General features: G+C 36.9%; 1 protein-coding gene across 7 annotated transcripts in view; it reads left to right on the top strand.

The window, feature by feature from the left end:
- Lingo2 (leucine rich repeat and Ig domain containing 2) overlaps positions 1 to 26,178 on the top strand; it is a 1,311,965-nt gene that overhangs the window by 257,686 nt on the left and 1,028,101 nt on the right. For all 7 annotated transcript variants that reach the window (XR_008719246.1, XM_055599279.1, XM_055599280.1 and 4 more), the window contains exon 2: positions 5,915 to 6,011. The gene's annotated coding sequence lies outside the window, so the exon portion shown is untranslated. The remainder of the gene's footprint in view (positions 1 to 5,914; positions 6,012 to 26,178) is intronic.

The following is a 26,178-nucleotide window of genomic DNA, read 5'->3' as shown; positions in this document are numbered from 1 at the left end:
GGAAAAAAAAAAAAGGAACATGACAAGAGCCTACCACAGAGGGCCTCTGAAAGACTGTACTGATCAAGGTATCGAAGCAGAGGCTGAGACTTATATCCGAACTTTGGGCAGAGGGCATGGAATGTTATGAAAAGGGAGAAGACAGAAAGACCTGGAGGGGACTGGAGCTCCAAAAAGAGACCAACAGAGAAAACAAAAACAAAAACAAAAATACAAAACAACAACAAAAACAACTGGGTCTGGGCCTAGGGTGTCCTGCAGAGACTGATACCCCAACCACGTACCATGATCCAAAACCCCTGCTCAGATGTAGCCCATAGCTTCAGTCCCCAAGTGGGTTCCCTAGTAAGGAGAGGAGGGGATGTCTTTAGAATGAACTCAGTGAGAGGCTTTCTGAGCCCCTCCCCCTGGGGGTTGTAACCTTGCCAGGCCACAGAGGAAGACAATGCAGCCAGTCCTAATAAGACTTAATAGGCTAGGGTCACATAGAAGGGGAGGAGGACCTCCCCTACCAGTGGACAAGGGAAGGGTCACAGGGGGAGAAGAGGGAGGGAGAGTGAAATTGGTAGGACATCAAGGAGGGGGCCACAGCCAAGATTCAAAGTGAATAAAATGTAATATTATTTTTTTTAAAAAAAAAAAAAAAAGAAGAGAATGCTGGAAGTAAGTCCTTTGAAAGATACTAAGGATTTGGAAAAAAAAAAAAAGATAACAGAACTTGAAGCAGCTTGACACAGGAGAGGAAGAGAGGGAGGAATATCCTCCACAGCAATCAGTAAACACATAGCTCAGCTTGCTATTGAAAGGCTCTGTATTTACTATATGACATGTAATTTAACTTTAATTTAAATCCTCTACCTTCTAAATGGACCTGATGTCTACATCTTCACTATTGTTACCAATAAATAGAGTAATATATAAAAAGTGAACAGACAGTATAAGGGTGCAATAAATTTATCATTCATTTATTAATGAAATTATTATAAATGTTAATCTGCTTCATTGGGTCTTCTATAGATTGCATGCCTACAAGAAATGCAGGGACAAAAATAAAGCAGCAATTGAGGGAATGTCCAACCAATGCCTGACCCAACCTGAGATTCAACCCAGGGGAGACAGCCAAGCCCTGACATGATTAATGATATTCTTCAATGCTTGCAGACAGGAACCTAGCACAGCTGTCCTCTGAGTGGCTCCATCAAGCACCTAATGGAAACACATTAAAAAACAGAGGAGAGTGCAAGGAATCCTGTGGAAGAGTAGTGGGAAAATAAAAGGACCCAGAAGGGACAGATGATAGGAGCTCCACTAGAAGACCAACAGTGCTATCTAACCAGGGTCCAGGGAAAATGGGGTGTGGGGAATGCTTTACTGACACTGAAGCACCAAACAAGACCATGCAAGGACTGTACCTAGGGCCCCTGCACAGACATAGCTGATGGATATCTGAGTCATCATATGGGTCCTCTACTAAGGGTATGGAGACTGAACCTGGCATGAACTCTGTTGCTTTTTGATCACTTTCCCTTGACAGTGATACCTTGCCAGGCCACAGGGGACCAGGATGTGCTTAGTCCTGATGGGACTTGCCATTCTGGGGTGGGGCAGAGGCGAGGAGGTCCCCTTCTCTGAGGAGTAGGAAAGTAAGAATAGTTAAAACAGGGAGGGAGGGTGGGACTTGGAGTAGAAGAGTGAAGGGGCTATGACCAAGATATAAAATGAATAAATAATAATGACAAGTACCTAAAAAGTGTAAGGTTTTTCATTTTACTTTTCTCAGTCTTCTTACCCTCAAACTATTTTAAAGGGTTGAATGAGAGAAAAAGAAATTAAATATTCTATTTTACTGAGTAAATTTTAATATGAAGGATGGGTCGCAGGGCAATTGGAGAACTGAAAAGAAAACCGTGCCTCAGAGGTTATACAAAGATGGCAGAATATGGATGCCCTCTCTCTGTGTGGACTGAGAATGACTGAGACCTGGGCTACTTCAGTGGAAAGACAGACTTTTCAGAACTCTGGTATATAGTTCTTGGTGACGATATTATGTAGCCTGTTATGCTGTGGCAGAACCTAAAAGTAGAGTTGAACTCTAAGAAAAGCCAGGAGGGAATGGATGACATACAGGATACTTTTTGTTGTGTAGGATGAGCATGTTCTGAAGGACTTAAAAAAGTCTGTAGATGGGAGGGGGCTATAGCTGGGATATAAGGTGAATAAATTATAATTAAAAAATATTAAATAATATTTTAAAAGTCTGTAGACAAACTAAATTCAGCTCTGAGGATGAAGGATAGATGGTTGGAAAAGAAATGCAGACAACAAGAAGTAGCCAGGAATTAGCCCCCTCCCCTTCTTCTGCTGCAGTCTTTATTTTAGTCTTTATTTTATGCTCCCTAATATGAAAGTTAAGAGGAAGCCATGTGGCTAATGAGAAACAAGGTGTGTAGAATCTCAGTTCACAATCGCAAAGCAGAATACAGAGCTGAATACAGTTTAAAAACACAAGACACTAACTGGCTTTTACGGAAAGGAAAATAAAATCACTTTGCTCAAATTCTGTAATCTTATCAAGTACATTTGATATGTCGATATAGTTTAATAAACCTTGTGTACTCCTTTTTCATATTTAGCTTTTTGGAAGAGGGATCCATTATGTCACATAGTGCAATTATATTTTCTGCATTTTATTTTTTTTTCTTCTGCTGAAATAGAAATCTAAAAAGGAATAAGGATAGTGATGAGACAGACTTTGTTCCAATGCAGCTGATTAAAAATTGATCACAATGACCAGCCTGCTTCAGCTTGGGCTGTTTCACCCAATCAGATGTTCAATATTTCATTACTGGGATTTGCATAATCAACATTTTATTTATTTTTTTCAGAAGTCTCTATTTTAATAAAAACTAAATACATATTAAAGGGTATAAAATAGGCTGATGAATTACAGTGACTTCATTGACTTTTATATGATTGCCTGTTATTTTGCATGTTAACTTGAATTTGTTGTATTTTTGGCTATGCTTGTATATGTAAGTGTGTGTGTGTGTGTGTGTGTGTGTGTGTGTGTGTGTGTGTGTGTGAGTTTGCAGCAGGCCAAAAAAAGGAGTCTGAGGAGACAAAGATAGGCATACAAAAAGAAAAAGAAAGTATTAGATTGATATTGACAGAGAAGTCTGAAAATAATAACTTACAAATTGGGTAGCAAGGAATAACCCCTGGTAAATCTGTGTATAGCCTCTCCACTTCTAAACAAAAGTGTTTTTCTGTAGGATAATTTATTTTCCACAGTTACTAAACTGATTGGCAAAATAAGTATGCTTCCCTGCTATGTTGTAAGTTGGTTTTGGTTTTTGTTTTCTTTAATTGAAAAAATAGTGGAATTTTTCACATAAATCCTGCTTATGGTTTGCCCTCCCTCAGCTACTCCCAGTTCCTTACCAGCTCCTTTCCAATCCAGGTCTACACCCTCTCTGTCTCATTGAGACCAAACAGTATTCTATGGAATAATAAAAATAAAATATCATGCGATAGAATATAATAAGGCAAAACAAAACTAACACATTGGAATTGGACAAAACAAACAAACAGTAGGAAAAGAGCTCAAGAAAAGAACCAAAAAAACGTATAAATATGTATATATATTAATACCACATACATGTATATGTTAATATATACATATTGTCATACTTAGGAATCCAATAAAGACACTGACATGGAGCCTTTCAATCTGTAAGGTAAAAATAAAGGAAAATGTAAACAAAACAAAATTAATAAAATATAAAAATTTAAAAAGGAAGAGTTTGGACTTTACATTATAAGACAAGGAACCCCAAAATGCTGAAGAGCTTATTTTCTGCTGGCCACCCCCTGCTGTGCATGCAGGGTGCACAGTGCTTTGTTTCTCAGATGCCATTTGAGAATTTGTTTCTTCTGCAAATGGTAATCACTTGGAGATTGCTTCTGAGATAGGGACTGGGGCATGTGTCCACATCTCCCTTCAGCTCTAGGTCCCCATAGGGTGCAGGCTAACCCTGCAGATGTTATGCATCCTTTCTCAATCTCTGTAAGTTCTTATGTGCAACAATGAGGTCGACTTAGAGAGCCTTCTTTTCTCGGTGTCCTCAACCTGCTCTTCGCCTTACACTCTTCCCTGAAGTAGACTAAGGTCAGGGCGTTGGAAGGGAGGTAAATAAAGCATGTTTGGTGGAAAATCTAACTACGCTTTCCTGGGGTTCCTGAGCTTCAGGGGAGCGGCTTGATGGAGACATCTTAATAGGAATGAGTGTGTTTCATTCTATACATAATGTCTTACATTCTCTGCAATGGGTCTCTGTATTTGTTCCCATCTGCTGCAGGAGTAGCTTCACTAATAATGGCTGAGCAAAGCATGGATATATGAGTACAGTGGTATGTGTTTACGAGTCATTTTATTGATACATTTTTTGCTTATTTGGCTTTATATTTTAAAAAGTAGATTAATTTTTACACTAGGTCTCTGGGCTCTTTAGTATTAGAATATTGGTCACTCAAACGGTGTTGGATATGGTTTCCATCTCAATGATGGACCTTCAAGGCAAATAAGATATTGGTTGATTATTCCTACAAGGTTTTTGACACCATGTCTTTCAGACAAGACAGTATTGAACATTAAAGAGTTTGTATTTGGGGTGGTATTTATATTTCTCCTCTGGCACCTTATAGAGTGCCTTCCTGTACCAAAAATACTAGCACATAGAGGTAAATGTTGATTTCTTGGTCAATGAGTTCTGTAGATGGCATCTTTAGCAATGGGGTCTTCATGTCAGTTTCTGGTGAGCAATCGATAGCCTTGGCAACACCTTGGTTGTTTGGGGGTTACTGGGACCCATTTGGCCAACAACTCAATTATGTATAATCCAATTCAGGTACTGAAAGCTTCTGTTGACATGAAATAAGCAGTTAGTTACAGCTTTTTTCCTCCATTATTTGGGTATTTCATTTAGATGAACTTTGTATATGTATGTGTATTAGGAAGCTTCTTTTGTATTAGGTTTCTATACTACTCCCCAATTTTAGCCCCCTTTCCCAATATTCAGTCTCTCATCCCTCTGTCTCCTCTACCTACCAACTTGGTCTTCCCCAACCAGTCTTGTGCCGGATCCATCCATAAGTATCTACTCTATATTTTTCTCCAGATGAGATACATCTGTCTTCTAGTCCCTTATTCTGCCTAACCTCTGTGGCACTACAGATTTTGTCATGGTTATCATTAAGAGCTAATATCTTCATATACGTGAATCAATATCATATTTATCCTTTGGGATATGAGATGACTCAGGATGATTTTTTTTCTAGTTCCAGACATTTAGAGGAAATTTCATTTTTAAAATTGCTGATTAATACATGTAAAAAAAAATATACCACATTCTTTTACTGAGTGACATCCAAGTAGTTTCCAATTTCTGGCTATTGTGACTGGAGCATCAATGAACGTGGTTGAACAAGTGTTTCTGTGAGTGAACTCCCTAACATGGGGTGGGGAAAAGGATGATGATATATTAAAGTATAATTTGGTCTCTCTAATAATATATCTTTACTGTGTATGCTATTACTGGCATTTAATATATTTTGTTTCAAACAGAATTTAATGAAGATGTTTTGATGTGAAAATCATCTTATATTCTAATTATTTTCTTAAGGCTTATAAAATAATACATATTGATTTATGAAAGCCCATATAATGAAATCATTTATGAGAAAATGCACGAAACAGTGTCATTGGGAATTGATACATTAGTTTGGCTTATGAAATTATAGCCTGAAAATACACTCTTATTCAGAATTTAAGCAAAAGCAGCCAGATAGATACTGTTGGGCAAAGTTGAGTTTTTTTTCCCATTTTCCCAAGTTTTTTTTATTTCATTTTATTTAGGAAATCTACTGAGGATGGTTTCAAGATGTAGAATCCTTATACGTGAGGTATCCAAACGAAGTTGAAGAATCACCTACTGAAAGTGCTTCCTGTTGTGGTAAGAAGAAACAATTCTTATAAGTTGGTGCTTGGAAAATATAATGACAAGCACACACTTTGTGCATGTCTTTGTATGTAATATATGTGATGGCTTTAGCATTATGCATTGATAATAAAATAAAATGATGACTGTAACTAAGTTTACAAGTTTAAGATTTTTAAATATGTTTAATATTTTGCATTGTCCTCAAGAGGCCTGTGGTATTTCAGAGAACTCACATAATGATATGTTTCAACTCTGTGTATTGTTTATATTAGCTACTGTCATCATAAGATCCCTAACAGTAGGTTTTATCACACCCATAGCACAGATGTAAAAACAGACATTTGAAGAAACTGAAACCTTGTGTACAATCTTTCTTATAGTTGACTTACTGCAGTTCCCACAGATAGGTTATCTCTCACCCCATGATGGGTGAGGAGGCAAACTTTAGATTTAAGGTAATACACTAAGTTGTAATGCACTACTTAGAAAAGAGACATATTTGGCTCTCCTCAATAGAAAATATAAATGGTTTTCATTTATATATCATTATTCTTGAAGACATACTTCTGCAAGGCATCAAACAGTTGAATAGATGCATTACAGCATTTGAATGATGTGAAAAAGTGATATGGAAAAATATATGGGATATTTGTCTTATTCATCTTTGGTATAGAATGAGAAATTGGTAGACCACCTCTATACAAATAATAATGACCGATGATTATGTTTAATGGAAGTAGTTCTAATCCAGCCTTTATGGGTAACTAGTATATGACCTTGAGAAAGTAACTTAAAAGTCCTAATTTCCTTTGCTAACATATGTGCTATGGGGATTTGATGGGACTCCACTAAAGTAAGAGATAGTATATGCCAACCACCTGCCGTTCTGCCTACTGTACTACAAATACTCTATATGGAAGTCACATAAATGTCACTATACTGTAAACATTGCTAAAATACAGTCAGTACTTCCTTGTATTTGTCAGTGAAGATGCATGGTTGAAGAAATATAAAACAAGTATTTGTGAGTAAAGATTCTCTCCAATCAACATTATGCAAACTTATTCTTCAACATGTTTCACTTACCCAGCTATTATCCAGCAATTTCATATTACTGATTGGATCCTTTGAAATATCAACATTTAGTCTGTAAACAGGAGAACACACATCCCTTTGTTCTTCCTACTCAGCGGTAAAGTTCGATGTACTTGGTCTGCCTCTGTTACCTGAATTTTTTCAGATGAATTCATCTAACATAGTGATTGCTCAGCAGAAGGCTGCTGAGTTTCCGTGAGTTGGATGAGCTTGAGTTCTTCAAAGTTGACCTCTTGGGAGTGTGCTGAGCACTCGTTCAGAGACTGAACGAGTTAGTTGCCTCACTACTTGCCTCACTGTTAGTAATAATCAGCAATATGTCTATGGGAGTAGACACTGTTCCCACACCTGAAGATTACATTTTCCATGCTATAGTGTTCATTGTAAAGTCCAGAGGAAAAGCTTTCGATAATTCCCAAGGTTCCAATGTGTTTTACCCTTTTTGTAGACATAAAAAATTCTACAAAATAAGTGAGTGTACTGCAGGTATTAAAATCACAGCTCCAATATTCATAGAGAAAGGCTTTCCTCAGAGCATAATAGGAAGGGAAGTTAGGTCCTTACTAATGCTGTTTTCAGTAGTGTTCATTTTGAGTATACTCAGAGAACGTTTGATACATTTCAGTTCAAGAGTATTGAATTTACACAGAGGTTCTTCACTGAAGATTTTCAGGTTCCATTATTATGTCTAGTTTTGATTTAAGTTAAACAGTAGTTGTTTTATAAGAATAGAATTCTGCATGGTAAGGCCCTGTGTAATAGAACTGTTTGTTTCCTTTTCTTTTAACTCTACGATAGTGATATAGTTGCTCACTTTACTTTAGCACCAGTGCCAGACCCTTATGCAGTGAGGACCATAACAGTCACATTGCACTCTGCCCAAAGTTTGGCTATAAGTCTCAGCATCTGCTTTGATACTCTGCTGGGTAGAGTCTTTCTTATGAAAGAAGGGGGAAATAGAAAGAACTGGAGTGGACTGAAGTTCCACAGGGATAACAAAAGAACAAAAAAATCCTGACCCAGGGGTCTTTTCTGAGATTGACTGATACTCCAACTAAGGACCGTTGATGGAGATAACTATAAAACCTACACAGACGTAGTTCATGACATCTCAGTCTCCAAATGGGCTCTTTAGTAAGGGGAGAAGGGCTTGTCTCTGACATCAACTCAGTGGCTGTTCTTTGATCACCTCCTCCTGAGAGGGGGGCACAGCCTTACCAGGCTACAGAAGAAGACAATACAGACAGTTGTGATAAAACCTAATAGATGTAAGATGTAAGGGGAGGAGGACCTCCCCTATCAGTGGACTGGGGAAGGGACATAGGAGGAGAAGAGGGAGGGAGAGCAGGATTGGGAGGGGATGGGGGGTGGAGATTCACAGTGAATAAATAGTAATAAATAAAAAAATAAAAAATAAAAGAGTCACATTGCTTACATTTCAAGGTTACACAGACTGCACAACTCACCCATTTCTTGAAGCACTGCTAATGTTCTAAAATGGCAGCTGCCCTTGAAGATATACTCATACACTTGACAAAAAAAGTGAATCAGCGACATATCCTATAAAGAACTTATTGGACTATTTCACAATCAGGATAAAAGTTTGACGTGACTCAGAAAAGTTGTGAGAGAGAAGTAAAAGGGAGCCTCATTTTGACAGAGAAAAATTAACTAAGAAAGTAATCACTTCCAAATGTACCGGGCTAAGAACAATAGGTTTTACCTTAGATTTGTTCATAGCATCTGTGTGTTGTATATGCACCTCTAGGAAAATGTTTCTGAAGTTTAAAGTGCTTGGAGGTGAGAGGGAAGCTTGTTATATATTCCCAGGAAGGAGATGGTGCTCTTGATGATCACTTAAGTACAATAGCCTAATTTCAGTAATCTACATTTTAAACACTGCCAATCAAACTAAAGAACTTTTTTTGTATACTCCACTAACTGGGACCTGTTGGTTTTCTACCTTGAAGCTTTAAGTTTCATCAACAAATTTAGGAGTTTTACTGTCGGAGTTGGAACTGAAGAACTTCGTTGAGTAAGTATTATAACATATACCTAAGAAGCAAATAAGTTTTAACTCAAGTCACTTGAATAATTACATTTTATCCGGATGCATGTGAAACCTTGATAAAGCAACTTTAAAACTGCAGACCCAGTTCATGACAACAGCAGGTCTGATCATGCTAATGTTAACTGAATTTCTTCTAGTGAGCAGGTGCTTTCACATATGTAATAATATGCCAAATCTTCCCATCAGCTACCCCCATTCTACAGGCCAATGAAGTTTATCAGTAGAACTTATTGGCTCAGCTTTTGAAGGTAGCACATGATGAGGCTAGGCGTAAATCTTGGCACCAGGAGAGTGTGTGTCTGCTACAGCTGCTTGTTAATCCTAGGATAATTCAGTTTTATAGCCATGAAGAGTTTTGTTTCATGGCAGCCAGAACAAGCACATATGGGAACAATTGGCCTCTATTTGTTTTGTTTATGCTCCTAAACACTGAATTCACCATCACCTGCTACAGTGGAGTTTAAAAGGCATCAAGTAAAGTGGACCTATTTATCTGCTGTGTAAGACTACCCTGAAAGAAATTTTATGAAAAGAAAAAAATGTCTGGGTCTCTACACATTCTTTCTAACCACTGAGCTTGATATTTCTTTTTAATTTTTTTATTTATTACATTCTGTTCACTTTGTATCCCATCTATAGCCCCATTTTTTCTTCCTTTTCCAATCCTGCCCTCCCTCCTTCTTCTTCTCCCATTCCCTGTCCCCAGTTCACTGACAGGGGAGGTCCTCCTCCTCTTCCATCTGACCCTCTCCTATCAGACCTCATCAGGACTAGCTACATTGTCTTCCTCTGTGGCCTGGTAAGGCTACTCCCCCCACATACCTACCTCAGAAGGAGGTGATTGATGAGCCAGCCACTGAAGAGTGTAGGGAATCTTATGAAAGAAGAGGGAGATAGAAAGATCTTAAGGGGACTGGAGCTCCACAAAGAGAGCGACAGAACAACAACAACAAAAATAAATAAATAAAAATTTGCCCAGGGGTCTTTTGTGAGACGGATACTCCAACTAAGGACCATGTATGGAGATAACCTAGAACCTCTGCACAAATATAGCTCATGGCAGCTCAGTCTCCAAGAGGGTGCCCTAGTAATGGGAACAGGGACTGTCTCTGACATGAACTCAGTGGCTTGCTCTTTGATCACCTTTCTCTGAGGGGAGGGCAGCCTCACCAGGCCACAGAGGAAGACAATGCAGCCACTCCTGATGAGACCTGATGGGCTAGGGTCAGAGGAAGGGGAGGCAGACCTCCTGTATATGTAGACTTGGAAAGAGACATGGGAGGAGATGAGGAAGAGAGGGTGGGATTGAGATGGGACTAGGGAGGGGCTACAGATAGGATACAATGTAAATAAACTGTAATTAATAAAAAATAAATAAATTTAAAAAGATAGAAACAGAAAAACATGAATTGTAGATCTTTGCTGAGCACAACTGACTAATATTTTTGTTTCATGAATAAGCATTTCTAGTTGTAAAGATAACTAATTATGTAATATTAGATGATATAATCCTTCATTTTAAAGAACGACAAAAATTTGAATTACTACATATTAAATATGTATACCTATGTGTTATGAAATGCTCTGCAGGCCCACGAGTTAAAGCTAAGTCAGTTTTCTCATCTTTTTCTTGTACTTGCCCATTCTTTCTCTTTTCCAATCATTATTCAGCTGTTGACTTCTTCTAAGACTTCCCAAGGTATTTCCTCAGTGTGTAAACTCCTTTAGTTTATCAGTTTATGTCCTTTCAGCTGGATTTTTTTTCTGTCTCTTGAGCGATGTGTAAAAAAAAAAAAAATGCCATAGTGATTTTGTATGGAGGTAAACGTGTAAATTCCTTTTTAAGCTTCATTAGACAACAGTTATTTTTTTTCCTTCTCAAAGTATTTAAAACAGAAAATGCATAAGTAAAATTAATATTACCACCTTCTAGTCACCTGTCAAAATCTTGACGTGCTCATTCCCTATAATTGGCATCATATATTCAAAGTGAATTTTTGCAAACAGCAGGAGTGCAGGCTGTGTGAGAGCTGCCTGTTAAATGGGCAATCTGCAGTAATGGAGGACTTGTCAGCCAAACTTAATGGTTGTAGGAGGCAACAGCTAGTGTCTCACAAGCCTACCATCCCAACTCTCATTTCTTGCATATTCATGCATAATGTTTCAGTACCTGTTTTTTTTTAATTTGATTACCCACAAAAGTTTTATTATTTGTCCTCACATATTCCACAAAATAATGCAACTGTGATATGTATAATATATCAAGAGTGAATATTAATTATTTGTTAATAGTTTTGAAAATGAGGCACCTGGAACTTGAACTACTCTCATTTCAGGATATTTTTTTTCATTTCAGGATATTTTAGAAGCTAATCTTGTAACCCTTTATAACTTAGTGCTTTTAAATTATGGTTTAAAAAACAAGAAAGTGTGACATTAAGAGTTATCAATTGGTAGGAAATTGCAGTTGTATAGTAAAAAAATCTGGGGCTATTGTACAATAGGGCAAGCTTATATGAACCACTTTATTTTCAGTGTATTCCATTAATAATGATAAATACCTGAGAATGTTATGTTTAGTCAGATTAAATATTATTTTCTATACACAAGAATTAAAATAACATAGTATACTTGGCTATGTGCCATTTTATATTTTATCTTTTATATATATAGTACAAATACATTTAAAATATAAAGGTATATGATTAATGTATGCATTACAAGAATATCTTGTTTAGCTCAGTTGAGCTGGTAGGTGGGAAAGAAGGCACAAGAAGAATAAGTCAGTTTTTCCATGGGCGAGTCTTAGATGTTAGGTTCCACACTATGGCTCAGATGCCATTGGCTGACTCAAGTGACAGAGGTGTAGTAGAGACAGGGAAAACATACTCCCAATGTGCTCAGAAAAAGGAGAAGACACTGAATGGGTGAGTAGCTAGCCTTTCTCTTCCCAATCACATGTGAGACCAGTAGCTGCGATCATTAGTCATTTCCTAAAGCAGTAGCTCTCAACCTGCAGGTCACAACCATTTCGGGGGTTGAAGAACCCTTTCACAGGGGTCACATATCAAATACTCTGTGTGTCAAATATTTACATCAGGATTCATAACAATAGCAAAATTACAGTTATGAAGTAGCAACAAAATATTTTTAGTGTTGAGAGTCACTAGGACAGGAGGAGCTGTTTTTTTGTATTTTTTTTTCAGTGCACTGAAGTTTCCATTTATTACATGTTACCTTCCTAAATTTGTTCGAAACTGAAAATAACTTGTACATCCCATGTATTTCATATGGATTAAAAGTTCATTATACATGCAGAATTATCTACCTCAAAGGAGAGAGTCTTTAATGACCTAACAATATTTCTGTCTCAGAGAATGAATTCTTAATGGTGCTGTAAGGGTCTCGGCAGTGGTGGTGCACACTTTTAATCCCAGCACTCAGGTGGCAGAGGCAGGCAGAACTCTCTGAGTTCAAGGCCAGCCTGGTCTACAGAACCAAGGCTGTTAGACAGAAAAAAAAATCCCATCTCTAAACAAACAAACAAACAAACAGTGCTGAAAGGGATCCTAAGAAGTTGCTTGCACCTTTTATTCATGTTCATGTCCTTTGTCCCTGCTTCTGTTATGACGTCAGCTTCAGCGTTGCTCTTCCTTGTTTTAGAAGACCTTCAGGAAACTGCCAAACTCTAGGAGGAGGTGTTTTAAAAGGCAGCAGTATTAACAAGGCTGAGCACCACTGATGTAGAGGCAGAGTACTGACTATGGAGAGGGAGAAAAGGTAATAAGAAAGTATAAAGTATGTTACGCTATTTTATAAAAAAAAAAAAATAATCATACTGATCTCAGAGCGAAGGTGCTTATTATTTTTACAATTATTGATAAATTAAACATATATAAATAAACACAGCTCTAGGTCCCACTAAAACAAAAATATTAATTCATGCAAGAAAAAATATTGATTCCTTTCTCCTGAATTTGGGAATGAATTGAGTTCCAAAGAAAACCATTTGGGCTACTGGGAATTCAGGACTTTTGAACAGGAATACATTCATTCTTTAAGTCAGTGACCATGTATTAACTACCTTTGGCATCATAGGTATTGATTTTCTCGGTGGAGACAGAGAAAGGGGTAAGGTAGAACCTAGGCTTTCAAGACATATATGTTTGGTATAGGCAAAGTGAAATCAGAAATAGTTTTTTGTTGTTTTTGTTTTTATTTTTGTTTTCTTATTTTTTTTAAATTCCTCCTTCTTCTCCTACACATCCCTCCCTCCCCACCTCCCTCCACCTCTTCTCACTTTCCCCCTAGAAATGGGGAGCCCATCTCCCCCATATCAACCCTCCCCAGCATATCAAGTCACATCAGGACTGAACATATCCTCATCCGCTGAGGACAGGCAAAGCAGCACTGCCAGGGGGAAGTGATCTAAATGCAGTCAAGAGAGTCCATGTTAGAAACAGCTCACATACCCCTCCCCTCCCACCCTCCCACACAAACATACACACCTGCCTCATATGAAGACCAAGCTTCCCACCAGCCACATATGTGCAGGGGGCCTATGTCAAAAGCATGTATGCTCCTTAGCTGATGTTTCAGTCTCTGAAAGCCCTCATTGGACTGAATTAGTTGTCCCTGTTGGTCTTCTTGTGATGTTTCTGTCCCCTCCAGGTTCTTCTATCTTTCCCCCAATACTTCTACAGGACCCTTGGTACTCTGGCCAATGCTTGGTTGCATGTCCCAGCATCTGTCTCAATCCACTGATGACTGGAGCCTCCCAGAGAGTCAAGTTAATCTTCTGTCTGCCAGCATTTATAGGGTCAGGGTCTAGCTCTCTAAGATGGGGTGGGTCTCAAGTTAGGACAATTATTGCTTGGACATCCTTTAATCTTTGTTCCTTCTTTAACCTGCACTTCTTATAGACAGGGTAATTTTTGAGTCAAAGGTTTTGTCAGGGGGTTGTTGTTCCCCTCCTTCCACTAGTCCTGCCTGGCTAGAAGGTGGAAATCTATCTGGTGCTTTTGCAAAAAATTGGGAATAGTTCTAGATCAAGACCCAGCAATACTGCTCCTGGACATATTCCCAAAATGTGCTCCACTACACAACAAGGTCATTTGCTCAGCTTTGTTTATATCGGCTTCATTCATAAGAGCGAGGAATTGGAAACAACCTAGATGTTTCTCAACCAAAGAATGGTTACAGAAATTGTGGTATATTCACTCAATGGAATACTACTCAGCTATTAAAAACAAAGAAATCATGAAATTTGCTGGCAAATGGATGGAATGAGAAAAGATCACTCTAAGTGAGGTATCCCAGACCCAGAAATATGCACATGGTATGTACTCACGCATAAGCAAAGATTAGACCTATATACAGGATAATCATACTATAATCCACAAAACCAAAGAAGCTAAGTAACAAGGGGGCTCAAGGGAGAGTGCTGGAATGTCACTCAGAAGGGGAAAGAGAATAGACAGCAGAAGTGGATGAATAGAGGGAACTGGGCAGAAGATGGAATGGGGAGGGAGACAAGTGTAGGGATCAGATGTGGGGAAAAAGGGGTGGGAGGTGTGAGGAATGGGAACAAGAAGGGAACTTAGGGGGGAATATCTCTTTGACAAGCTGAAGGCTTGCAAAAGGGTAGGCTCCTGGGAGGATGTGGGTGTGAATCTAGCTGAGACTCAAGACAGAGGGAAAATCAGAAACTCTTATTAATTTACTGGCAACCATAGCTAAAGGATTGATTGCATCATCTCTGTGTTTTCAAGGAAGAACAATTTATATGTTTCTTTAAGTAGGAGTCTTCACAGGAAGAGGATGGATATTGAGGAGTCTTTAAACCCACATTATTGTGCAAATCTATGGCAGCTGAAGGCTGTGAAAAAAACATAGAATAAGTAGAAACAAGTCATCTGTTGTCTGCAGAAAATGGAAGGTTTAAAACTAGAGGCAGAAGTGAGGGGAAGGCAATTTGGGAGCAATCATACAAACCTCAAGGTTGGATAACACAGTAGGACCTTGACTGAGGAGCCACTGTAAGATAGTGGATGTTCTGAGTCTCTTCGGTAGCCTTCTGACTGCAGTTCATAAAGTTCTCTTTCTCATTATTCTGTGCCATTATTTGTGCGTTACACTTAGTCCCAGGAACCTAACAATGGAATAGATAGTCTGTAGGCTGATTTTATAAAAATCAATGCAGAGAATAATACCAGATGGGAAAGTTTTGTCATTTGCTTAAAAGGCACATAGGCACAGTCATTGAAAATTTTTTAAAGATTTCAGTTTTTTTCTTTTAATCCTACGTATATGTATGAATGCTCATTTGTGCGCATGAGAGCAGCAGCAGCAGAGAAAGCAGGAAAGGGTATTAGGTTCCTTGGAACTAGAATTACAGAGAGCTGTAAGGAAGCTTACATGGGTACTGGGAACTGAACTCAGGTCCTTTGCAAGAGAGCAGTGGACACTCTTTGCTACTAAGTCATCTCTCCAGCATGCAAAATTTTAACTTTGAGATATAATATACTGTAATGTGTATGGTACTCTTTAGTATAGGATACATACAATAAAATATAAGAAGAAAGAAATGAAAAAGGAATGGCTTACTGAAGAAGAATCAGAAATTAATGATTTGGAAATTTCTCAACCTACACATATTACAAAAGATAAGAAAGTTTGTTCTGTAAGGAACATGAGGGATTACAGATTACACAATCTTACCTTAAACAGATTGGCCATGGATGAAATCATCCATTTCCGAAAAAAAAAAAAAAATCAAGACAAATGGATTAGAAGCAGAAATTCCACTAAAATTAACTAAATGGGACATCAAAGAAATAAAATTGAAGCTTTCAAACTTCTGGAAAAGCAGAGCTGTCTGGCTATATGACTGTACACAGAACTTTTCCTCTAAGGAAGAAGAGATAAGGTTCCAACTGAGATCATAGATCAGAACCTCTACCGTTGCTGCCATGGGACCTAATCTTACAGACCTGAGAAGCTAGGTTGTCTCTGCCACAGTCCCACAGGACTCCTGTGGGTACCATCAAGTACCATCTCCTTGTCTTGAGAGAACATGAATCACTTGGGGTCTCAAGAAAAAGGAGGACCGTTTGAGCATCATGGAAGTACTGCATCAGTGAAACTGAACGTGGGACGCAGCCCTGGCAGGACTGGAGTGCAGAACATAAAACCGAAGACATTTGTCTTGTACCTTATTCCTTGCTAGATTATAGAGTTGCCTGGGGTCAGTTAAAACTTCTTTATCTCCAGTTTCTCCAGCATGAAACAATAACATTGACCTCGTGCCTGCAGCACCATTGCCTGTGGGAAAGATGGTACATATGACTTCAGGGTTCACAGCTCAACAGGAGTTTTTGCCTCCAGATGAATTTTACCTTCTAGTTCAGTGTATCTGCCATGTTTGACAAGTAAATAAGACATTTTTCATGTGATGGGTACTGGCATGGGCTAAGGGTTGGGACTGTTTTGTGAGATGGATATATTCCACATGCCACAGGATATAAGTTTGAAAGGGAGAAAAAATGGGATATAATGGACTATGTGTATCTTCCAAATTCCATACATTATGGTTCTATCCTCCATATCACTGTATTCCAAATGACTCTGCAGAGAGCATCAGTTCTCCAGGTTTTACTCTTATTATCAATTAAGTGATGTTGGAATGTGTCTTTTTTTCTTTTTTGGAATTATATGCATGACTTAAATCAGATCTTTCAGCAAAAGCAAGTATTTGAGACATGATTATCAATATCATTCTCTTTATCACAATACTTTATTTTACAAATTCTCATATGTAAATGGTTGTTTTAACTACTGACTTACAGTAAAGATTTTATCATATAGTTGTGTTCTTTATGATTTTAAAGTGACCTGGGTATGTAAAATAAAGTTAGTATTCTATAATTGTAAAAATGTATTTGTAACTTATACAAGAGACTTTATATTAATGTTGTTTTAATTTTACTCTTTTATTTTTATTTTTTATCTTTTGCTTTTCCTCATTATATTTCTTTAGAAGAGAATATTCACTTGTAATTTGATGGTATTTTACTAATTGGTTTCTGTGACACAGAACTGTGCTTCACTGCTAAATACAGCGTCCTCCTTAAAAAAAGATATCATCTGTGTGTACATATATGTGTATGTATGTTTTACAGATTGAAACTATTTTAGCAGTATGATTTGTATTGAGGGCCATCTATTCAATTTCTAGTAAAATTAATTATAATGGTTAGAAAAGTTGAAGAACAGCTGTCTTTTAAACTATCTGACACTTGGGTGTAGCTTTGTGATTTTGAAAAGTTATAGTTAATCCCTATGTAATTCCCCTACATATATATTATATTATATTATATTATATTATATTATATTATATTATATTATATTATATTATATTATATTATATTATATTATATTATATTATATTATATTATATTATATTATATTATATTATATTATATTATATTATATTATATTATATTATATTATATTATATTATATTATATTATATTATATTATATTATATTATATTATATTATATTATATTATATTATATTATATTATATTATATTATATTATATTATATTATATTATATTATATTATATTATATTATATTATATTATTAATATTATTAATATTATTAATATTATTAATATTATTAATATTATTAATATTATTAATATTATTAATATTATATATATACATATGCATATGGGTAGATACTTCAGTGTATACTTTTACTTACAATGGCTATAAAAATGAAAATACCATGAATTTAAAAATTCCCATTTTCTTGCAGCTGTTTAAGAGCAATTTTTAGTTCTGCTGTGCATCAAGGTTTATCCATTTGTGTTAACATGTAGTGCTGATTTCTTACCTTTTCACTCTGGGTTTTAAACTATGTCTTAACTAATGAGAGACAACAAATTGAAGGAAGTGAAAAATAGGTCATGTAGCATGACACCATACCAAGAACACTTTTTAGCACAGGATAATTTAACAGTCCATGAATAGTCAGGTCTTTAAAAAGAGGGCTGTGCTCAGTCTGGGTGAATGCCACGTGCTTTTTACTCTAAAACTATAGGGCCAACTGAAAAATTATAATACTTCATTACATATAACCTTTTAATCTTCTCTTTAAGGCCATTTTCAGAAAGTATATAAAGAATTTTTATGTCACCAATATATGCTTATCTTCATTTATATTTTTGGATAAAACTAAAATCAATATCGATGATTAGTCTTCTCTTAGATGAATTAGCTATAAGGCAATGGTGTAATTCTTTAGCAAATTACAGCCCATTATCAAGATTTAGATCTTAGAAAACAGAAACATTCTAGTATAAATGGACAGCATTGTTGTCATGATAGATTCATTCAGCAGACAATAGCTGTACTACCAAAGCAATCTGAGTTAATCTGAAATTGAATCACCACTGTACAAGCAGAAGAAATTGATTTTATATTAATTTTATATTAAGATATACAAATACTCTGTTAACGTTAAAATGGATTCAAAATAAATGAACTGTTATGTCACACTTTTATTGTTTTATTATTTAGCACTTTGTTTTAAAGTTCGCAGTTATAAGAGATGTATTAAATGTATAAAAGTGCATACTGGAATACCAAACATAAATGAATCAAAGATATCTGAATTTTTAAATGATTTAACATCTCCTCATTCCTCTAAGGAGTGAGATTTAATTTTATCATATTCAATATGAAATTGTTTATATGTGTAACAGAATTATGAAGACTTAAGCCCTTGACATGGACATTCTTAGTCTACTTGTCTGTCAAAGTAATCAGATAAGGACCATAAAAGTAAACATTTATCTGATGGACCTTCCTAGTTCACAGTAGTCATTTAGAGGCTCTTGCTAAGAGACTTATTAGCACATCCATTTGCAAACAACTGCTACTATCTGGGCATATTGCCTTCGGGTTGTTTTACGGAAGGAGAGTGTTCTCTTGAAAGGCAGCCATGATGATCAGCTGAAGCAGTGTAATAAGAACTGAAGGAATGTGTGGACCAAAATTATTCAAAAATAATAAAGCAAGTTTTAATAACAAAGTTCAACAACTTAGTAAGAGTTGGTATTTTTCAGATAGTTGAATGTTTGCCTATCCCTCTCTGTGTTCATTAAGTAATAAAAGCTTTTACATTCCTATAAATTTCCACGCACAGCCCCCGTACCCACACAAAAATATCATTAAATTCCAGTGAATTTATTAGTGTCTAGCGGCAGACATACTTTAAACCTCATCAAATTTTGCCTCATATGAAATACCCTATGTTGTTATTTCCTCTTACTAGTTCACTAAGGTCTAAAATGAGATGCAGTAAAAAATGATCATATCAACAAAGATGTTCAGAAATGACTGTTAGTGAGTTAATAAAAAGGGTGTTTTTTAACTTCATAGGTAGTTCAGAGATTCAGAGTCAGAGAAGTGATCAGTTCCTGAAAATATTAAACCATAAAAGGAGCTTTGAGTTTAAAAGTCATAGAACCCCATGAGTCAGGACAATGACATATTATGTCATATTGTGTTTTAGAAATCTGGCGGAAGTACAGAAAAAAATAGGTGGTAAAAAGGTAACTAAAGGCCAACAAACTGTGTGGTAGAGTATTATGATCTTTTTCCCCTTCATTGTTACTATTATTATTTACAATTTATTTACTTTGTATCCCAGTTGTAGCCCCCTCCCTCATCTCTTCCTGGTCTCACCTTCTCTCCCTCTTTCTCTCCTATCCCTCTACTTTAGTCCACTGATAAGGGAAGTCCTCCTTCTAACCCATCAGGTCCCATCAGGACTGCCTGGATCCTCTTCTTCTGTGGGCTGTGTAGGTCGCCCAACCAGGGAAAAGTGCTCAAGGAGCAGGCAACAGAGTTGATGTCATAGACTTTCTCTTCTCCCCTTACTAGGAGTCCCACATGAAGATGGAGCTGTCTATGATCTACATCTGACCAGGGGATCTAGGACCTTTCTGTGTATGGTCTTTGTTGATGTATCAGTCTCTGCAGTCCCACCTGGGCCCTCCTTTTTTTTTTTTTTTTTCTTTCTTTTGGTTAGCTTTGCTGGATCTCCTTGGGTGGCTGCTGTCCCCTCTGGATCCTTTTATATTCCCCTTCTTCTATAAGACTCCATGTGCTCTGTCCAAATTTTGGCTGTAAGTCTCTACATCTGTTTTGATCCCTGGGCGGTTGGAGTCTTTTAGAGGACATCTCTGGTAGGCTCCAGTCCTGTTTCCTCTCTTCCACCACTTCTAGTTTCTGTCCTGTTTTTCCTTCTGAATGAAAATTAAGAAACCTCACTAGGATCCTCCTTGTTGTTTAGCTTCTTTAGGTCTGTAGAATTTAGCATGTTTATCCTACACTCTTAATGATTGTGAGGATCCAATACAAAGCAGTAATGATAAAAACAGAGAGCATCACGGAACTGAGAAGTAGCTGGAAGTTAAGTTGATAAGGCTTTGAAATTAGTTCCTGAGCTAGGTGTGGAAGGAAACTGGAGGGAGCCCTAAGCTTATTGATGTTCTATGTTGGGGTCAAATCTAGGACCTCTGCACGCACTGAGGAAACTCTGGCATTGGGCTTCATCTGCAGCCCTTACTCTGTCAGTCTTCAATGCCAATGCACTCATTTAGGAAGGAGCACACGGTTAGCTAGAGAAAGGTTGTCTGTGAGAGGCTAACAGGCAATTCGGTGGATCTGTCTGGGAACTCAGGAAGTTCTAAATCGAAGTAAAATGTGAAGATCCACGTTTAGAGCGATGACTCTAAGTTGTAAAAATTCTGTGTGCTTAGCACAGTCACTGAGATAGAGTTAGCGCTCCAGAATGATAGCTGGTGCTCCTGCGATAGAAAGGCGACTGAGAAGAGCTATGTTAGTCTAGGGTGGAAGTCTGTTTCTATGTTTAATGAGATGAACATAGGGGAATATTTGAAATTACTGGATTACTGGTCAGTACCGTACTTGCTAAACAGCCGCATCAAGCTTTGTGTCTTCCACCTGACACCAGAGTCTAACAAAAGGAAAAACCATTTCATATTGGGTCATGTCTCTGATGGCACCTACGAACGATAAGCTCACTGACAAAACTTTAAACGGCAGAGACATGTTGAAAATAAACCAAACCCAGGTGAGAGCAGTGCTCCTTTACTGAAGGAGTGAGGCCACCTGGCCTGCCCACAGGATGCCTGTGTGATGGTAGGAGTTGCTCAATAGCATGCAGAATAGGTCAGACTTGCCTAAGTGGATGCAGAGATGCTCTTGGTGCCACTGTGAAAGAGTTCCTAGACAGCAGAGAGACACGCGCTGTCTTCCGGGAATGGAGAAATAACTGCAAATTAACCAAGGCATGGTTGTTCACTCTTTATATTAGTGTCTCTACAATCTGTAAATGCTGTTTAGGGTTTTCCACATACACAAAACTGTCATTTAACACAGAATGATGTAGTTACAAATTTGAGTGTCAATTTACAAACTTACTGGAAAGAATCTGACATTCATACAATAGAGTGTCTATTGAGGGACATTGTGGCAGTTTATTTTCCACTGTGCATTTAATCGGAGTCACCAGATATCCAATTTATCATGAAAAATGAATTTCCAGAAGGTTTTTTCCTTCCTATGCAGATTTATTGAACAATCTGGAATCTTCTGGTGAAGCGAATGGCTCATGAAGAAAATATTTAATTGCCTGCATTTCTATGACAGGAGTGTTCTGCATCTAAAATAAGCTACAAAGAAAAACAGCATTGTACTATTACAAAGAAACATCTTCTCACATGTCACTGACTAATGCTAACGGCATCTGTGTGCCATTCATAAGACTTAGGGAAGTAATGGCTAGAGGTCTGTCCTAAATCAAAATTCTGTAGTCTGATCCTGAATATGAAAGTAATTCATCAAGGAGCACAAAATTCGACCATTCATAATAATTTCCTTCCATGTCATCCTCCCCCTTTCCCTCCATGTCTTCTTCCCACTCTGTTTTTCTCTCTGCAGCACTTATTCCACCTTCCTCCTTCCTTTTCATATTTCTTAAGTATATATTCTATCACTTCCTTGTGCAAATTACTAACACACAAAGGAAATATTCTTCATCTGCTTCAGTTGGGCAAAATATCTGTCCAAAATAAGGCCACATGACATCACACAAGCAATGAAATTATGGGACCACTTGGAGATAATGTGTATTGAATGCAAGGATTATATAACTTCATCAAGCATTAACATGTTGAATACATATTTACTTAGCTCTACTCTTTGCAAAGTATGGTCATACGGAGCAATATAAAAATGAATGCCAGGAGAAGTAGAAAAAAAAGAGGAAGACTTTCACAATATTCTCTGAGCTTTTTCAAGCAAGGCTTTTTGGACTGGAGTCGAAGTCCAACCACATGGGATGCATAGACTATGACAGGTAAGGAAATGGCAGTCCTGCTGCATAGGAAATAAGCAAAGGTGCTCCTTGCAATGTACACTTCATGGCCTCAGGAAGGCCAAGTTGTCTGAGGCCTGTAGGGTTGGCAGAGGACAGTGGGATAAACTGGAAGTTGAAGCACAGACTTCAGGAAAAGTTGGTTCAAAGGTTTGGCTATTTCTTTTAAGTCCTGAGAAGGTCTTAAGCAGATACAGCTGGATCACATTTATGTTTATATTTATGACAATGAACTTAAGACAAAATGATCCTTGCAAGGTGTTACAAAAAATAGGTACAAGACATTTATTTATCAGTTAGTTCATCACAAGCAATGGAGCCTTTTATTTTACTTTAGAGTCTTTCTAGTATGTTTAATTTATATCCTGAATTTGTGATCCTACAAGCTACAAAAGCACTAACATCAGCCATTGGTAAGGTATGAGCCTTTATTCAGGTGAGTGGAGTCATTACAAAAATGACATGACTCCCAGCCTTCCTAGTTACCAAGGCTTCTAGGGGACAGATACAGGGACAGTGGTCATCTGTTCATGCAGAAATTGGAAGACCATTCATCATTCTTTCTTTATAATTTCTACACATTCACCAGTCAGATGTGGAGGCTGGACACTTTGCTGAAGGTCTGTAGGTGTGTTTGGGCTCCATGAGTCCCTGACATTTTCTTGTATAATTGTCACTTCCTGAAGGCTTTAGTTATCTCCATTCAGACTATGGAATCTTCTACCTACTCTTTTCTCCTTAATACTTAAACTTTTAAACCTGGTTTGATTTTTTTTCTTTTGTGTTTCTTTCATACTCTCATATTTTACCCATTAGCATACCTTCAAATCTGCTAAGCATTCAGGCTTTTAGGAAACAAAAGCCTGAAAGAACTGAACTCTACTTGACTGACTCTCCAAGTGACTGACAGTTCCACGGATCAGGCATCTCTTCTGAGTTTAAAGGGGCAGAGGGACCATTTTACCAATCTTAGGCTAAAACCTGGGTGAAGAAAAAACATAGCAGACATAAACAAAGTTATCTTAAAATGTCAGCCATTGTTATTTACTTTGTACATAGTTTTCCTCTTTGCTGGATAACTTGATGAATTGCCTGTACACTCTCTGCTTTCAGAGACTGTTTATTTTTTAAGAGCATAAGATGATCAACAGGAAAAATATGACACTTGAGGAAATATTATGAAATCACAACAGTGATGTTTTTAAAAAGATACATTCACTTGAAAAGGTAACAGTTGTAATTGTATGATCAGTAATATGCTGAAAGAACACACTTTGAAAATCTGAAAACAGTTTGGATTTTATAGATTCCTCGGTATTTTTAAATGCTTCATTATTATATTCACAGCTATGCATAAAATCATGTATGAAACAATATATTCAACAAATAGTTAATAAAATATAAGTTAATTATCTCATTCAAAGCAAAGAGAAGCTTTTTAGGCCAAACAATAGGATCTGGCATGTTTATCACATAGAGAAATATGTCTAGCCTCTTACGCTTTCCAAATTATTTTGTCCTTTTGTAGATGTTTATCATTGGTAGCATAAAATATTGAATTAATGAGCAAACATAAATAAGGAATTCAGAGGTTGTTTTCCTAAGTTCTGCAATTTTAGAAAAGAAACTATCTACAGTTCTATTTGAATTCAGTTCAAGACTCATCTGGTTTTCTTGAGATAATGTTTTAGCTATGTATCTCAGACTGTCATGAAACACAGTACTCCTGCCTCAGACTCAAGTGTGGCAATTATTGATATGAGCCACCCAGCATGGCTGACTATTCCTTTTTTTAAAAGTCAATTATGTCTTCACTAACAGTGATATTCACATATTGCAGTTAAAGTCACCTGATCATATTCATAAATTCATATAAACAAGCAGATATTCACTTTTTCTCAGCAATATCAATTATAATTTGTGACCACATAACCGAGACAGATGGATAGACATGTTTCAAAAAATTCAATTAAAACAATTGTTTACAATATTTCTAAGGGAGGAACCATAATATTAAGCATGGTTAGAAAAACAACACAAACTTCACATTATTGGTTTTCTATTACTGATGATTAGTATTTCACGATGCACTTAATGACTGTAAAATTTCAGTAGCATAAATGCACCTGTTATTGTTTAAAATATATAGAATAAATTTTCTTGTATTATTTTTCTGTAAAATTATGACACAATTTTTGACCTATCAGGATTCTTCTGGTAATATTTATAAATAAAGTCTCCACATAACTATTCCATTTCTTACTAAAAAAAAAAAAAGTGTCCTAAATACTTAGTAAGCTAAACTTGCATAATTACATTGTTGAGTCTTTTATATGCACATATGAATAAGTCTGTAGGCGTGTGAACCTATGGTCTTACCTTCTAAGAGTTAGATAAATATAAGGGATTTAATGTAAAGAGACTTCAGGCATAGTGCTATAGTTCATGATAAATGCTTGTCTAGATTTGATCCCATGAACTCAATTATGTAAGTAAATAACCAGGGATTTTTTTTTTTCGAAGCAATGAAATATTTAAGTGAAGTAGAAATGTAGTGAAATTGTAGGTTTATGGCTTAGCAATTCAGAAATTCACTGAACTCATCAGTGAATTTCAGTTGTAAATATAACAAGGCCTCAGTAAAGGCAATGATTAATTCCTGGCACATAGTCATTGTTTAACACGAACTTACTCATTTATTTCTTGGGAAGAGAACAGACTATACTGGTCAATAGCATACATGTGGCCTTGCACCTTGACTGGATCCCAGATCTATCACAGAATCTTCTCAGCTATAGGCAGATAAGTAGAATTCAGGGTGTATTCACTTTCTCATGTGTAAAATGTGTTTGATGAAGGATGCTGGCCTCTTTGGTCCATTATGATCAAGTAAGTTCACACATAAAAAGTGCCACTAAGAGGGTTCATCATTAAGAAAGAGTGCTAGTAACCTGCTCAGATTTAGCCAAAAGGCAGCTCAGTCTCCACGTGGGTTCTCCAGTAAAGGGAGCAGGGGCTGACTCTATCATGAACTCCATTAGCTGTTCTTTGATCACTTCCCCCTGGTGATGTGGCTTGCCAGGCCACAGAGGAAGAGGATCCAAGGAGTCCTCATGAGCCTTGATAAGCTAGAGTCAATGGCAGTGGAGGAGGACTTCCCTTTCTGAGGACTAAGGAAAGGGAATTGGGGGGAAGAGAGAGGAAGAGTAGGACTGGGAGGAGATGAGGGAGAGGGCTATAATTAGGATATACAATGAATAAAATATAAATTAATAAATAAGAGAAAACAAACAAACAGAAAATGTGTGGTAAGTGTTGGCTTATCACTATTCAACAAATGAGATAAGTGTAAAGAGGAATGTTATCAAGTTATCAAGTATTGCGCACAAACCAGTGTCTTTGTGCCATCAACTCATATTGCCATAAATAATATTTACAGTGCACTTAAGTCACAGCGACTTCATTCCTTGTGATTCATTTCTGAAGTGATGTTTAGAGAAACAAAATATGTCCAGGACACTGAAACACCTGTCATTAG

Source organism: Psammomys obesus, unplaced genomic scaffold (assembly GCF_907164565.1).
Source record: "Psammomys obesus unplaced genomic scaffold, mPsaObe1.curated_primary_1811, whole genome shotgun sequence".
Taxonomy (NCBI): Eukaryota; Metazoa; Chordata; class Mammalia; order Rodentia; family Muridae; genus Psammomys; species Psammomys obesus.
The sequence above is the reverse complement of the archived record's forward strand: the minus strand, read 5'-3'. Positions and strand labels throughout refer to the sequence as shown.